The sequence below is a fragment of the Coenobita brevimanus genome, chromosome 14 (genome assembly GCF_032717465.1).
Source record: "Coenobita brevimanus isolate Jiangsu-jjx chromosome 14, ASM3271746v2, whole genome shotgun sequence".
Lineage (NCBI taxonomy): Eukaryota > Metazoa > Arthropoda > Malacostraca > Decapoda > Coenobitidae > Coenobita > Coenobita brevimanus.
In genome coordinates, this window is record NC_136967.1 from 11,887,035 (window position 1) to 11,903,147 (window position 16,113).

At 42.1% G+C, this 16,113-nt stretch overlaps 1 non-coding gene across 1 annotated transcript; it reads left to right on the forward strand.

Moving 5' to 3' along the window:
* On the forward strand, positions 1 to 119 carry LOC145390537 (5S ribosomal RNA). The gene has a single exon (XR_013895683.1). It is a non-coding gene; the product is annotated as a 5S ribosomal RNA (ribosomal RNA).
* Positions 120 to 16,113: the final 15,994 nt, after the last annotated feature.

A 16,113-nucleotide genomic window follows, 5' to 3' on the forward strand; every position in this document is an offset into this window, starting at 1 on the left:
ACAAACGGCCATACCACGTTGAGTACACCGCTTCCCATCTGATCAGCGAAGTTAAGCAACGTTGGGTCTGGTTAGTACTTGGATGGGTGACTGCCTGGGAACACCAGATGCAGTTGGCATCCCTACGTGTCAAGTGGGGTTGGTGGAGGATTAGTGCCCCTCCCTGTAAAACAATTAACTCTAAGCCCTTGGCCACCCCGTTTGGGATACATGGCGTCTGGCAATGAATGAATGAAAACTACACTTCCTTCCCTCCCTTTGTTCAATAATGGCTTTATCAGTTAAATTCAAATGCACCCTCCCCTCCCTACCCTCAGATCCTGGTCAGACCTTGTTTGCCATAACTGAAACCCTTTTTGTTAACCTTTTCACCAACAGCAAAGACAAAATTATCAAAGTTACCCTTGCCTCTCTGACACATCTCGATGCTTACCTTTCCCCTACCAACCTACCCAAATTCCTGGATGCTGGTTATGAGTTGATTTCTACACCAGAACTGAAAGCAGCCTGTACTATCCTTGCAAGACGTGTCACGAGACATGTCCTAAACCATGACGACACTGATCTGATGACCGAACTTTCCCGGAAAAATGACATTAACGTTGCCCAAATCCTTCGTCTCGAAAACTCCTCCACTATCAAAATTCGCTGTGCCTCCCCCCAAGAAATTCAGAAACTCTTCACTCATGGCATCAAGGCTTTTCACTCTACCATCCCTCCCAGCAACCTAAAAGCCGAGTAGTGGTTTGATCTTGCCCAGTGTTTTCGATGCTACGGCTTTGGACATCAAACTAGACCGTGCAAAAAAACCCAAGTTTGTGCCAAATGTTCTATGCAGGACCATTTTTACACCAACTGCACCAGTAACACCATCAAATGTATTAACTGCGGCGAAGGCCACACTGCGATTGCTGGTAACTGCCCCACTAAGAAAAACCTGCTAAAGAATGCCAGAGCTAGCCACCAATCTACCCAGAACACTAACTCACACCAACCCCTCACTGCACCTCAACACTCATCCTCCATTTCATACGCTCAGGCAGCCCAATCATCCTTTCAGCCTTCAACTCACGCACCCAACACTCACCGTACTCCTCACTCCATCACCACCACCCCTAACCCCCTTACTTCCCCTCACACGTCATCCTTTGACCCCCTCCTGTATACCAAAATCATCACTGTAATGCAAGCCACCCTACATCACTTTCAGGCTACAAAAATCCCCTTTGCAAACCTCATCAATGAAGCACTGACTGCAAACGACCTACCCACCATTGTCATACCCCCTTCATGGCAATCTCACATCTCAAACCCTCCCCCCACTGTCACCCCCTCCTCATGGACTCACAACAACTCACACCCTCCTACCGCAGCCCCTCCCATCCCCCCCACCCCCGCCATCACTAACTCACGCATCACCCCACCACACTGCCGCTCCCCCCCAGGTATCCACACCCCTTCAATCCCCCCGTCCTACCCCACTCCTCTCCACCCATCCCCCCCAACATAGTCCCAAGACCCTTCCTCCATCTTCCCAAACCCCCCAACCCTCAACCTCAACAACACCAACCAGCACTATCTCCAACCCCATGCCCCCCCCCACCAGCCCCCATTACCACCCCCATCAGAGATCTCAATGCTTCCTGCACACGAAAAGCCTCAGAATCCCCTGAATCCCTCTCCCCACACTCCCCCACATCTCACAATACCCACCAGTCACGTTCTAGGAAACGTGTAGTCTCCCTACCCACAGAAACAGAACCCCATCCTTCTCATCCGCCTCACCTCATAACACCACACATATAACACACTCAGACTCACCCCCACATCATCACGAACATGATTAAAGTCATACAGTTTAACATCAGACACTATTACTCAAACAGGCACATACTCACCCAACTCATACAAGAACACGACCCAGACATAGCACTACTCAACAGCACTTGCACCAACACCAGGAAAATCAAACACTACGGCTACACTACACTCCAAACCGACGAGGGTCCACACGATGGAGTAGCCATTATGATCAAGGGCTCCATTAAACACGAATTCATCACAACATGGAGACATAAACACTTCTTAGCAGTCAAGACATACACCACCCTCGGCCCCCTCATAGTCTCCACTACATACACCAAAACCCAACACTGGCATCCCCTTCACAGACATAAACAGACTCTTTAACAACACAGCTCCAACATTATTCATTTCAGACTTAAATGCACTACACAGAACATTCCAACACAGCACAACAAACAACCACGGTACACAAATGTTTGCTATCTACAGCCACAAGAAGCTCAACTTTCTTGGACCTGATTTCAACACCACATCCACACCCAGGGGATCAGGAAAACCCGACCTCATTTTCGCCAACAGAGCATTTAACATCTTTCATTACCACATTGCTCCTGACCCAATCTCAGGGTCCGATCATATTCCCATAATCATGACCATTTTCACCAACTCGATCCTGATCCCCGGTACACTACATTATGACTACACACATGCAGACTGGAATGCCTTCAAACAAACCCTTTCAGAGCATGAATACATCACTGACTATGAGGGGAAACATCACACTGACATCGAAGAACAATGCAAACACCTCCACACATGCATACTTAACACTGCCAACCTCACAATCCCCAAAACTACACAAACACCCATTTACGCAATCATACCTTCAATACGAACACAGAGACTCCTAGTGTGTTACCGTCGCCGGTTTGAACAAAACAAACACAACTTCGACCAAGTACGGTTCGACCTGTCCCACCTTCGGACGCGCATAATTTACAGTCTTGAATCCGACCATAATGCACACTGGAGACGCCTCATAGAAAATGCACAACGACACAGGAAAACAAGACCCTGGGAGTTTTGCAAACACATCCGACGTCTAAAGGGCGTTAGCACACCATCAGTATCGAAACTAACTGTTAATAACTGAGAAATTACAGACCCCAGGGAAATCACAGACACATTCAAAAACGCCTGGCAACAAGTATACTACCCCAACCCTCCTCATCCTGCCGCAACACGACACATAAGACATATAGAACAACACCTCAACACCATTCATGACCACGTTACACCAGACGCAAACATACACCTGAATAACTTAGATCCACACAACACTCTCATTGCACCCATTCTCGACGACGAGGTCAGATCTATGCTCGCTAGAACTCCAAAAAAGACGCCGGGTGCCTCAGGTATCGGTTAACACATACTCAAACATCTTCCAGACACATTCATAAATGCACTCACACACCTATACAACGCTGCCCTAGCATCCGGCTACTTTCCGGAGACCTTTAAGACTGCGACAGCTACCCTCATCCCTAAAAAAGACAAAACAACAACTGATCCCCTAAATTACAGACGCATTAGTCTACTTGAAATGCTAGGAAAATTATTCGAACGCATCATTAACAACAGATTACGTCAACACTTACGAGGGGTGATTAGAAAGAAATGACAGTGAGTCCATAAACTTTTATTAGCATGAAGAACTATCAAACTATGACTCACATTCCTTCAAAGTACTCCCCTCCAACCTCTATGCAGCGTTCCATTCTCTTTCTCCACTTCATGAAGCAAGCGTGGTACTCTGAAGACGGTATACTTAGGAGTTCTGAATTGACGGTCCGTGCCAAGCCTTGGATGCGATGAAATTGCTTCCCAGCGATGGCAGATTTAATTTTTGGAAACAACCAAAAGTCACAGGGAGCCAGGTCAGGGGAGTAGGGTGGGTGGGGGAGCAGAGTTATACCTTGTTGTTCCAGGTACTGCATAGTGAGGCGAGCTTTGTGGGGTGCAGCATTGTCGTGGTGCAGCAAAAGGCGAGACCGACGGCGGGTTGGTGCGGTGTTGGCCTTGTGTTCCAAGACTTGTGGAAGGACCTGGTCTGTGTAGTATTGGGCTGTGATAGTGGACTTTTCAGGCATCACATCCACGCATATTGGTCCTTGAGAATTGAAAAAGATGGTGAAAAGGCGCTTCCGGCTGCGAAATCCTTCCTTCAAAATCTGAGGTCGAGGGTCTTCATCGCCCAGCCACACCATGTTTGACTGCTTGTCACGGGTTGTGAAGAATGAAATCCAACACTCATCTCCAGTAGCAACATCTGAGAACCGTTTTGGACCATTTGGTTCAAATTCAGCAAGCCAGACACGACAAATCCTCACCCGTTCAGCCTTTTGCTCATCAGTCAACAAATGGGGTATCCATCGACAACACTTCTTCCTCAGGTGTAATTGTTCATGCACGATGTCATATGCACTCCCATAACTGATATCAAGCTCCAAGGCTAAGAACCTAAGAGTTACAGTTGGATCCTCGTCAATGATGGACCGTGCACGGACAGTTGTTGCTTCGGTCACGGATGTCCGGGGGCGTCCAGAGCGTTGTTCATCTTTCAATTCAGTTTTTCCTGCTGTGAAAGCACGAATCCAGCGGGAAACAGTTTCCAGGGAAGGAGTAGTGTGTGGATAAACTTGTAATAATTCCCCTCGAATCTCTGTTGCTTTCTTTCCCAGTTTCCACCTCGTAAAAATGTAGAACCTGCAGCCTTCTTTCGAGTAATCCATGTTTCTGGCCAGAGAGCAAAAACAAGAGTGAAGCATTCACGCACAACAATAAAACAAGAAAAGTCAGGCATACGGCGACAAGTTCAAACTCGTAAGGACAGGCAACTCTGCACTCTCCTTGCTCCCCTACCTCCCATCATTCAAGGTTTTCATGTTATAGCACGAACTGTCATTACTTTCTGATCACCCTTCGTAGAAGACGAAAACCTTCTCTCCCCCCGAAAATTTGGCTTCAGACCTAGACGCTCCACACAGGACGCCCTCAACATAATCACAAACTACATCCACATTAATCAGAACACCCCCCGCCCTGCATACAAGACCGCGCTCATTACCCGTGACGTGAAACGAGCATTTGACTCAGTACGGCACGTAGGCCTGAAGTACAAAATCTGCGAACAGTTTCACTTCCCAAGATCTGTTCAAAAATTACTTTGCAGCTTTTTGGACAACCGCACTATGCGTACAAAATTTAGAAATAATTATTCTGATTACTTTCAGCTTCATGCAGGTGTACCTCAGGGCTCCATCTTCGCTCCTACTCTTTACACCCTATACACAAATGACATTCCCCCCCACTACATGACGACTCATTAACCATACAATAAGCCGACGACATCACTCAGCTTGCACGTGCGACTACAATTGACAGAATGACCACAAAAGCGAGTATAAAGCTTGATCGCGTCGCCAGATGGGAGCAGAAATGGCAGATTCAAGCCAATCCCTTGAAGTGCAGTGTTACATATTTTCGCACAAAAACAGCCAACCCCCGCCCACTTTTTCTAAATTCGCGTGACCCTGACCGCGTCCCCATTCCTATTAAAAACACCAGCACCGTACTTGGCCTTACATATGACAGAAACCTGACACTTCACCACCATATTAAAACCAAGACAGCCATGGCCCACAATGCTCTAACACAAATTTACCGTTTTCGCAGTGCAGAGCCGAAAACAAAATTCCATCTCTATAAGGCACTGATCAGACCACTGCTCACATATTCACCATTAAGCATTTCTCTTTCGGCCAAAACTAAAATCCTAAATTTACACATTCAAAATAAAGCCATATGTTGGGCACTATGCATACGGTGGGATGATTTTCAAACCAATATCAGCATACACGACCGCGCCAAAATCTCACCCATTAACACATACCTACACTTCTTACAGGAAAAACAGATCACCAAATTCACCAACACTCATCACGATTTCATTGACTTCATTACACACATAACATCACTCACAAGACCTCACGCCAACCTTTTCCACCCTGACGCAAGACCTGCACCGACCCCCCTGCAAGTATTTATTCACCTATCATTTTTTTTTAAAGCGTGTGCACGTGTGTGCGTGTTGTTACGGAACAGAGAGAGATAATGAACACTTCAAGTGAGAATACTAGAATCACTACTGTCCCGCAAAGTTCCAGGTTCAAAACAAATGACTTAGGTAAAATTACAAGTTAAAGTTTAATGCTCAAACTAACAACTAAACATTCAGGACTCATAAGGATAATGTAATGGCAAAAAAAGGTTACATATATGGTTAACTGCAATAGCCTCTATTAACACGAAATTAGCAAGAGCAAATTTATCTAAGTCAGCCCTGATAAAATGAGAAAACCGGATAATGCTGAGTTAAAGCAAGATATAATATTATTACAGATACAAAATATTACTAATACTGGCTGACAGTATGGAACCAATATGAATCATAAAAACTTTACCAGGCTTACGAATTAACGCCTTAGGCTATACAGTACAAGAAAAATGGTAATAACACTTACACTCAAATTATACAGCAGCTAGATGACTGGAGACTTCCTGAGCACTCACAAAAATAATAATATACTGTACAGGGGAGGACAGAGATGTGAACAGAATGAGTAGATCTAAGTGGCAACTGATGCAGAGACTGAACTCATTATATAGGGGGCCGGCAGAGCTTGATTCAACTTGTAAGAAGGAAGCACAAGTGAAGGCATAGGGGGCGAAGAGTTAACAATCCTGCTCTGAACAACAGAAAGAACGACTTACTCTACTATAAGGGGAGAAGGGGGGGGGAGTGAGGTAGAACACGCAAGCCTGGTCACTATGGAAGCCAAGTGGCGAATCGTGAACAAACATGCAGCATACTGTACATTAGGATCATACAAAGGATGATGCAATCATGAACAAAACTGTATCATAAGTTAGAATTATACAAAGGATGATGAAATCATAGGCTATGTAACAGTGTGTGTGTGTGTGTGTGTGTGTGTGTGTGTGTGTGTGTGTGTGTGTGTGTGTGTGTGTGTGTGCGTTACCTCATACAATCTGCCCTCAACTCATAACCAGCAACCTTCAACCTCAATCCTAACAACCTATCCTAAAGCCCACCCCACTGCCTACCGTACCCTTTCCCCCCGTCACACCCCTTCCTCATTGTCACGACAACCTTTCCCAACATCCTCATCCTACAAATCCCCCTTCCCAAGCTCCGGGAGCCATCAAGATCAATATGACAGTCCATAAGCAATGCTTGACACAGAGCCTGTAGCCTAATCCCCCTACCCTGCCTCCCTCAGTAAATAATAACACTTGAACGGTCGGACCCTTCAGTTTCCCAACAATCAACACACGCATGTTGGGTCAAGCCCCGACTCTCTCTCCAACTAAAGTCCTTCCTCTCCCTCTAAAAAAAAAAAAACAAAAAAAAAAAAAACATGCACACTACACAATGCAACCAGGGTTCCTAAACTCTCAGTAATGCCGGGAGTTAAAACTATGGCCTAGTTCCTGTTACCATCGTCGTCGCCCTGGTTGCATAACACTCACCACATATACACAATCATTCTTTACCTTCCTTCCTTTCCCCCCTTTTTCTATACGTTATTCATTCATTCAATCATTCATTCTAGGCCATCGAAATTCGGAGATCCATTATGAGACAGAAATAAGTCTCAATGGTAACTACCGTATAGTTCACTCACCATAACATTTAAAAAGTGTAGACTATGGTCAAAAGCAACCCTCCAAACTACTGCACTTGACCAACTGAAAGGGTAGGATCTTCTTTCGCCAACAAATAAATGAGTAAATATATAAACAAATAAGAAAATAAATAAAAGCTCGAATTCAATTAACTGAATTCACAAAACTACTGCGTGAAAATGAAATGGGGGAACTACCAGAGTGCTGTCATCCCCAGCTTGGTCCTACCTTTACTGGCTGATTTATTTATTGTTGTGAAGGTATACAGAGCGCATATACAACAGAAGATGGTGGTTAACATGTTTTTAATAATTGTGGATTACTTTTACTCCTGTGTCAAACTGTGAGACAGAGTTTTAACATCTCGAAACGAAACCCTTGCATGCGGATTAGTGCATAATCAGCGCCGCCCTGGGCACGATTTTCTGTTAAGATGTCTCGTCATTTTTTTTTCAAAAGTGTGGTCCAACCTACGGCGTATTATTGTAAGAATATATATAGAAATGCAGGTGTAAGAGAAGGCGATGGCCAGAATGAAACAGTCTGGTTGTAGCCAAACAAAATCCTTGGTGAGTCCATGCTGATGGGATATCATTTATAAGATTAGAAAAGGTGACAGCTGCATATTAAAATACAATTACTACATTATTCACAATGATTCGCCTTACCTGTGACTTGTTCTCTTAATCAAATCGGCTACAAGCTAACACTAAGAAGTAGTCAGTGACCTACCGTCGTTTCCCTCTCGTGGCCATTTTCCTGCTTGAATGCAACGCTATATTTTCCTTCTCTATGTTTCGCGTAGTGGTGTCATAGGCCAGATACCTTTGGCGTAAAAACTGATATTTCACCATGCTAACAAGCACCGGGACAAGAGGCAACTGACTTCGCCAGCCGAGGTGAGACTATTATATGTCGCGCCAGGATACGCATCTGTTGCATCATGTGATGAGCGCACAAACCTTCGACTTACCAGCAACGTTTACGTGGGTTTTAAATAAACGTGTGGGCCAATCTGAGGAAGAGGGGCTTCCGCCAATCGAAGACCGTACCTAAAATGCAATTCCCGAGAGGGATTCTTAAACATTTTTAGAATCGATTCGCTGTTGCAACTCAGATTTATTTTTGTTGGATGGATAAAGTCACAAGGATGCAGTAGAATCTTGACAGGTTTTTTGCTTTCTGGAAAAAAAAAAAATCCAAGTTACGAAAGGAACAATATCAGGAGCTTAGTTTTCGATGGATGCACAAGTGAAAAACTGAGCATATCTCCGTGTCTCGTTCTTAAGAAGAAGAAAAAAAAAAAATCTCTCCCCTACATTTTTCAGAAAAGAAACTGAGGAAGGTTTTAACTGTCGGCGGGGTAAATCCAAGCAGTTTCAGGGATAGCAACGTTTCTTGGTTGAAACGAAACTGATGGTGCAAAACTAGACTATTCTATACCAGCAAACTATACACGGGAGAAAAGAAAACTGAACCCACACTCATGTTTCATATGCATTGTTACGAGGGTGGAGCTAGGAGGCTGAATATACCACCGTACGCCAGCCACTTTTTTTCCCCTTTAATGTGGTGCAAAATTTCCACGTTATCATAACGAAAAATATATACACAAACTGGTAGCTTCAACTGTGAGGAAAGTTATGGTAAGTAATAGTCATGATTTTATGGTCAAAACATCCTGTTGCGACCTCAACAGTATGCAGGATGAAGTGCGAAACTTAATTTATCTGATGACGTGAAATGGCATGTTAATGTAGTCACTATGCTACCTACAGCATACAAGTGCCACTACAACAATGAATAACATGCGAGGAGGAATACTGGGTACACGTGTCATAACAAAGCTAAATGATAAGTCACAGGGTAGTATCATATCCTCGTGATCTGATATGACGTAAACCCACGAGCATGTTTTTAGGGTCAACTGCAGCCTACACTTTACAAAAAGCTATTGCTACGTTAGGGAATATAGATGTTTTTACGGTTTTCAAATAATATTTCCTTAGAGTAAATGCATTTTTAATCCTGAATCTCTGACGATATAGGACAAGACTATCAGAAGTCCAAACCCATAGATACTGGGCCTGACCAATGAGCAATACTATGTACATTTACTGCTTATGCATATGTATATAAAAGTACTGTACATAGTGCTTTTACTATATTATGCAATATGCATACAATGCTTTTATTTTGGAGAATTAATGTTTAATACTGTATCGAGCGATGTTACATCGCAGAAGAACGCGTAGGTACTTGTAACGTCCGGGGTGACGTCACGCACGTATCGGGACATCACCAGAAACTTCTATGACTTAACCAACGACGCCATCGATATTTTCATCTGTATAAAACAACAACCAAGCATTAACATAAAAGAATACACAAACGCCTTATATTTTATAAATAAAGTGTAGGGGATAAAGATAGTATGCTTGTGTATAAGGATTATTTAGTTATTATAATTACGTATATAAATGTTTCCCAAGTTTTTCGTTTTCTTTACCATGGCAAAAAATAGAAAACGGAAAAATCGTATTTGTAGTGGGTAACTAAAGTAGTTTGAATCCTATTTTCTATATCGTTGCTCTCCTAAGCCATATTGTACTCATTTCTGTCTGGTCTTAAGCTACATGGTGCTGAGACTCTGATTATACTGAATGAACAAAGACAGAACCTTAAAAAATATCTTAAAATACTGAGGATGTTAATTACCTGTTCAATATGGGGACGACGTCTTTCACACTTTATTCATGCTGCACTTAGGTGATTGTTATTGTTAACTGAATATGGGGACGACGTTTTTCACACTTCATTCATGCTGCAGTTAATATCTAGATCAGTGACGCCCTATTTCCAAATTTCTTATTGGAATGAAGTGTTGACAGGATCCTTTGCTTTTTTTTTTTTTTTTTTTTTTTTAAAGATTAGCGTATATACTGGGCTTTTTAAAAAGGGTTTATAAAAATGTTCGTAAACAGGGGGTTCCATTATTGTACGTAATGCTGCACATGTCTAATACTTTTCGGAATATGAAGTGATTTAATTAAATCTCCAAGAGCTGTTTTACTAACCTGTACCATATTTTAATGGAGGTCTCCTGTATGATGTATATAAGGATCTACTTATGACCGCACCAACCTTCGCCACCACAACGTGGAGTGGCGATTACGCCATGATTAACGAACGCTCTTAACGCACGATACTGTTTTGGTGCAAGTTTTACGCAATGCGCTTTTTATTTTGCACTAGGTTAGGTAGGTTATAAGCACTGGGGGTTTGGCGGGCGAAGCCCCCTAGTTAGGTTTCAGCGCAGTTTCCACTGCTATTTAAATTGTATACATTTGAGTTTTGGTGTCCTGGCGTCATGTCCAGTGGGCGGGATCGGCGTAAACCACCGAGCTCTATAATATGAAGAGGCTTTCTCAAGGGTACCGTCGCATAGTTTGTGTGCCCACCGCCAGGGGCAGAGGGAGGCGCTGATGATGTTTACGCATTACACCCGACGCCCGCGCCTTCTGAAATCAGCCGATGATTTCGGAATATATAGTGCCATGGTCTACTGCGCAGCTAAAATATTGTGTTATGGCCCACTACTCAGTTTATGTAAGCAACAGCGAAACAGAAACAGAAAGCTGAGAACTGTTCCAATGTGGCGGCCAAAGTCACACGATCGCTGCAGAGATAGCCTCTCCATGCTATACATAGAGCTCAGTGGCGTAAACACACTATCGGGAGCACTGAGGCGATGATTCTCAAACTATGGGTCGCGACCCAAAAGTGGGTCGCGAGAGGAATTTTGATGGGTCGCAAGGACATGCAATAGGCCTAATGCTTTCAATGTATTATATTTACTTAACTGATTTTGTAATTATCCTAATCACACTATTAGCATTTTCATAATAACTACGATAGGCTATATACCGGTTACTCTCTCTCTCTCTCTCTCTCTCTCTCTCTCTCTCTCTCTCTCTCTCTCTCATTTTTTTACCTTGTGGGTCGCGAAGTCTTGAAATATTCCAAATAAGGTCACCCACTAAAAAGTTTGAGAACCGCTGGGCTATACCATAGAGCTCAGTCGCCTCAGTGGCGTAAACATGCTATCGGGAGCATTCAGGAGGTCTCTTTACTTTGGCTATACCACAGACATAGAGCTCAGTGGCGTAAACACGCTATCGGAAGCGTTCAGGCGGCTGTCCGTAATATCACTAACAAGGTATACTTCGTTTGTTCTCCAGTATTTTTTGATCGAAAATCAAATGTTAATCACCCGAGATGTATCTGTAGTACTAATTTTCTATGAGAACGTTGGTCTGTAAGAAAACAGCTCGAATCTGTGTATCACTTAACATTTACCTTTATTGTTAACTGAAGGCTACATCTCACCTCTCTAGTATTCGAAATCTCTCTTGAACTGAATAAAATTTTCGGGACAGTAAAAAAAAAAAAAAAAAAATGTGAAAAGCGTCATCGTACAAAAATGAGTAAGGGCTGGTGACATCAGGTTATACCTACGCAAGTCTGGTTCCTGATTCACTCCGAAACTCTTGCGCTCTCTTTCTCTCTCGGTCAACTAAGATTTATTTGTACAGGAAGAGATATAGAAACATTCGGACTTCGTTTTCCCTGTTCCTGAAATACTTGAGGAAATTATCGTGTAACTTACAATTATCACTATTATTATTATCCATCCATCCACCATCCAATCCTATGTCGCTCCATGAGGAGTGTAGGAACTCGGGGCTAGGCAAGTTGGTCCTGACATTTAAGATGAAAGCAACCAGCCTCACATCCCTGAATGGCATTACGTGAGCAATAAACCCCAACCACCCCTTGGATATAAACCTTTACCGGTTGAATCCGATTGGATCGCCTTAATTACCCACTAAACCACCAGGCGCCAAAATTTGGTTATATGGTTACCACCCAGCGTAATAATGGTTTCCTGGTGTAGAGGAAACCATTTGGCTTGTCACTCAGTGTAGTCAACTACAGGCAGAAGGAAGAGGAAAGAATGAAAGAAAAAAAGAAAGAATAGGGAGTGGAAAGTCACCCGTAGACAGAAATACGAGGAAGGAATGAAGGAAAGAAAGACAGAAGAGGATGGAAGGGAAGAAGAATGGATGAGAGGAAAGGGCAGAAACCTGAGAGCAGCACTACATAGAGTGAGTGGATGGTGAGCGCCCCCACCTACCACAGTATTATTATTATTATTATTATTATTATTATTATTATCATCATCATTATTATTTAGAAAGGGACTACGAAAGGAAACTGCATAATCTTCCCTTTCTGTTGTTTCTCTTACAAAGCGAAATTCTAGTTGTAAAAAAAAAAGGAAGATAATTTTTCTTTTTTCCTGCAGGATGTTCACGGGCAGGAGAGTGCATATATTCCCGTGAACAGTTCTCCCTCCAAAAAATTTTCTGCAGGAAGTCCAAGGGCAGGAGAGAAAAGTATATTCCCGTGAACAGTTCTTCCTCTAAAACTATAATTCACGTTACGGCAGGGAATCAATCATAAGTATGTTTGAGTATTCCATCCAGAGTTACGATAGGGATGTGATCTTTAAATTTCGTAGTGGCAGTTAAACATATAAAGAATCACCTCCCTCTCGTAACTTAGATTTTGATTTTCATGAAGAGCGAGATATGGAAAGCTCTGCATTATCTTTTCTTTGTCCTCCAACAGTTGGGGGGGAAAATGCTTGCAAACATTGTCCCCTCGTAACTATTACTACTATTATTATTATTGTTGTTGTTGTTGTTGTTATTATTATTATTATTATTAATTCTGGATGGTATCATTTTTGGCAACTTGCCCTAAACCGTTGCGCGAAATTCAGCCTCTGTCTCACGTGAGTCAGTAGGTGTCGGTGAAATAACTCTAGGCTATTTGATGGATTTGAATCAAATTATCCAGGCGATGTCGTCTGGTTACCCTGAAGGTCTTCTACATGAAACAAATTTTCAACCGTGATTTTTAGGGTGGTCAGCCCCCCCTCATCAAATTAAAAATTCTCTGAATGTGAAAGGAGAGCAGATATGGCTTTAATATCAAAATGCAGGTTGTACAATTGACTCTCATCCATAATGCGACATTTGGGTTGCGTGACCCTCCAGTGATTCTAGGAGGGTCAGCCTCATTTCCCAAAACAATAGCGATCAGAAATGAGGGAAAACGAGCATATGAATTTCAACTAAACTTCTCAGATCAGTTTGCCTGGTTCCTTCATAATGTCTTCCATATTATTAAAATTTCCACCATTATCTATTTAAGGGGTCAGCCCCCTCCAAAACCTATTTTGGAAAATAAAACTTATTTAGGAAAATATAACAAGTCGGACAGATATCACCTGGGTAACTTTGTAGAATGAGCTTCCAACCGCCTATTACTATTACTAAAGCCTATTTGATCTGATCTGAGAAGAGACGAGCCTTCTGCTTTTGAAAGCTGATAGCTGATTAGCTGTCTGAGTGCATTCATTATTAACGACGCATTTGAAATAATTTCTAATACATGGGTTTCAATAACCATTTGATGATAAAACTGCCCAAATAAAATAGTACTCGTATATATAGCTATTTGCATTGATTAATTTAAAAACGGGGCCTCACCAAGATTATCAGATAGCTTAGATACGTGTGAAAATTTGAATTCGCAGGAGAAAACAAAACACGTCCAGATAAAGTTTCAAGAGTACGGAGTAGCCTACTTTAATTTTTTCCCCATGTTCGGGCAAATTTGGTAAATGTTGTCATTAATGAGACATTATGTAAAATCTAACCTAGTAAAACACCGGAATTCCAATAAAAACGACTGCCAGACACGGGGTGAAAAAGCTTTATGTCAGTCACTTTTAAGTACAGTATCCCGAAGCCCATACTTTGTCACAGCTCTGTTGTAAGTTACCGTATAACTAGATATTCGAAACTAAAAAAAACAAACAGAAAACTTACTGATGATGCGAAAGTAAAAAGCATGATGCAAGCTGATGCGACAATAAATCTCAAGTAAATCTGAATATTCGTCTGCTTAGTCAATAAGGTCTGTCCATCGAGGTACCAGTTTTCACCCCTTGTACGCATGACGTCACAAGAAGTGTCAGGTAAAGCCCTGAGTGAAGTCAGTTCATCAGTCTCCACTGACCCATACACCAAGAAGGATCTCCGTTTTCTGTGAATTCGCGAAATATTGAGGGAGGGTCTCCTTTATTTTTATTTATTTATTTATTTATTTATTTTTATTTATTTATTTTTTTTTGGGGGGGTAAAATGCCCACTTTTTGTGCAGCGAATGGGTGTAGAACTTCTCGGGTTAAAGGCATTAATATAAGCTTCCACAGATTTCCTAAGGATGTGGAAATCAGAAATAAATGGATCAAGTTCTGCAGAAAAACAGATCCTTGTTTTAATCCTGCCAATTCCTACATATGTAGTAAGCACTCTGAAACAACTGCATATGAGAGAAACCTGAAGTATGAGGGGGCCCATGATACTGGAGACAGACTACAGTAGATTCTTTTGATCAGAGAGGTAAGAAATATATATATTAATAGCAACATCATAAAATGAAAATCTAGTATGCACGGATGCACACTAGAACTTAGTCATGTTGGTGCTAACCGTGGAAGTTTAGTAATTAAGGAAATCCACCTGTAATGTCGTCTCACGGGAATGAGTGTTGCCAAAAAAAATATTGGAAGTTTAGAAGAAATATTTTGCCCATTTATCCAAGTTTTTCATCCTTAAGCTTATATGTTCGGCCAATGAGAACTTCATATTCTTATTGTATTCATTTTCATATATTTTCCTTACACCCAAAAATATTGTAAAGTTAGATAAAAATTCGGTGTTAATATTTATGTTGGCAGTTTGTGGGAGCTCTCTCTCTCTCTCTCTCTCTCTCTCTCTCACACACACACACACACACACACACACACACACACACACACACACACACACACACACACTTCTGCTGACGTCACGGATAAGCTGCGCGTGGAGAGACCTTATTGGGGACATCCGATGAGCGGCCTACCCTCCCCCCCCCGTCTATTATTAATTAAAATTCATGGAATGTTGGAATGTTATATTTCATGACAAGTCCGATGTTTTACTAGGCTATATGTTATAAACTATTGCAGTAATGACAATATACTTTAATCTGACCGAACATGCGGGGAAAAAAAAAAAAAATCAAGGTAGGCTACTCGTGAAACTTTACCTGGACGTCATTTGTGTTGTTCCGAGAATTCAAATTTTTCACACGTCCCTAGGCGATCTGATAAACTTAGTCAGGACCTGTTTTCAAATTAACGTAAGCAGATACCAATATATAATATTTTATTTGGGTAATGTTATCATCAAACAGTTACTGAGACCCATATATTAAAAACGATTTAAAATGCGTCATTAATAATGAATGCACTCTGACAACCACTAACCAGTCGCCTGTCAACTTTCAAAAGCTTCAGGCTCGTCTCCTCTCAGATCAGATCAAATAAGCTATACTACTACTACTACTACTACT